At 33.1% G+C, this 1,682-nt stretch overlaps 1 protein-coding gene across 1 annotated transcript in view; it reads left to right on the forward strand.

The window, feature by feature from the left end:
- fkbp10a (FKBP prolyl isomerase 10a) overlaps positions 1–1,682 on the forward strand; it is a gene marked incomplete in the record, with an annotated part of 10,498 nt that overhangs the window by 2,409 nt on the left and 6,407 nt on the right.

The raw sequence follows: 1,682 nt of genomic DNA on the forward strand, positions 1-1,682 counted from the left end.
CCTCCTCTCCATTCAGTCAAGCTGCGCCCCACCTGCAATGGCACTGCGCCCCCCCTAGAGGGCGCGCCCCACACTTTGGGAACCACTGATCTAAAGCGTGATTCATTCATTAAAGGTACTTACTGCAAACTTGAAAACCAAACGTAAAAGAAGGTTATTCTGAATTTTAACCAGAGATCTATAAAGTACTTGGAAAAAAAAACTAAGTAAAAGTAAAATTACATGAACAGAAAATGAGTTTGGTAAAAAGAAATTTCACTGATGCAAAAACTACTCAAGTAAAAGTCATAAAACTGTTCACAAAAGTGGGAAAGTAAAAGTACTTCTACACACTCTCTAAGAAATAAACTGTTGAATTTACTGAACCAAACTGGTTCCACTAAGTCAGGTTAAGTAAATTGAGCGATATATGTATAATCTTTACTCAATTTACTCAGGTAGACTTAGTGGAGCCAGTTTGACATGACTTTGTTGAGTAAATTCAACATTAAATTTTTTTAGAGTGTAAAAACATCTTTCATGATGAGTTTGAACATATTTAATTTTTTAACGAGTAACTGGGTGTTAAATTTTAAAGTAAAGAAGTAAAAGTATCATTTTTAGCTTTAAAATGTAACAAAATAAAAGTAAAAGTAGCTATTTAAAAAATAATTGGCAAAATTACAAATCCTCAAAAAAACTACTTAAGTACTGTAATGAAGTAAATGTACTTAATTACTATAAACCTCAAATTTTAACAATTGTTGCAGTTTGAGTTTCCTCCAGTCATTTCCCAGATATRCTAATAAGCAATCCTGAAATGCAGGTACGCACTCAATGTAAACACAACACTTTYACATGCTTACYATASYCATCAAAACTGTTGGACTTCTCRTTCCCAAACAGTCCTTCTATCCAGGAAATCAGTTCATAACTCAGCCTGGAATGTTTATTCTCRGACATATAAAGTTYATTACATCACAGCGCTGTGGTTCATCCACTCATCGTTCCCGCCGACTACAAAAACCCAAGGAAAATGGACCCGAATCATGTTTTTTTTTTTACAGTGTTTAAAGAAAACCTGGCCACACCTGGGATGTGATGACATAAACAAGGAATTACGTTCTATAAATGAACAGATTGATTGTTGATTCTGTTTAAAGTGATTACAATTAACAAAATGTAAATAAAATAAGAGTGTATGTTAAACTTAGTTAATCCGCCACAAAWTATCTTAACACATCGACAAGCAGATTTGCTCTTATTGATTTTATTTTGAAAGGACAATAAGGAACTTTAAACCCTGCAAGCAATAAATTAAGACCTATTAGTTTAGCTTTGCTTTGTCTCGTTTTTATTGTTCAAGTTGATTTTGTAGATAAAATATACAAATCAACACTGAGTCAAGTGGAAGAATCTGAATCAGGAAGTCTAACAATTTCTAATCACAGAAACCAAGAAAGTAGGTTCAAGACAGTAGGCATGTCCTGATACAACTTTTTCACTTCCGATACAAAACCGACATCGACTCGTTACAATATCAGAACAAATCCTACGTACTTTTATTACCTTTTTTTTTGTAGTGTGGAAATTTAAAAAGTCTTGATCAGGTCAAACAGTAAACAATAATCAACAACTGTATATGAGAGAGACTGGTCCCGTTTATTCTTAAAGGGATCTATGATTAGTTGTAACATTAGACT

This window comes from Austrofundulus limnaeus, unplaced genomic scaffold (genome assembly GCF_001266775.1).
Source record: "Austrofundulus limnaeus strain Quisiro unplaced genomic scaffold, Austrofundulus_limnaeus-1.0 Scaffold4, whole genome shotgun sequence".
Classification (NCBI taxonomy): domain Eukaryota; kingdom Metazoa; phylum Chordata; class Actinopteri; order Cyprinodontiformes; family Rivulidae; genus Austrofundulus; species Austrofundulus limnaeus.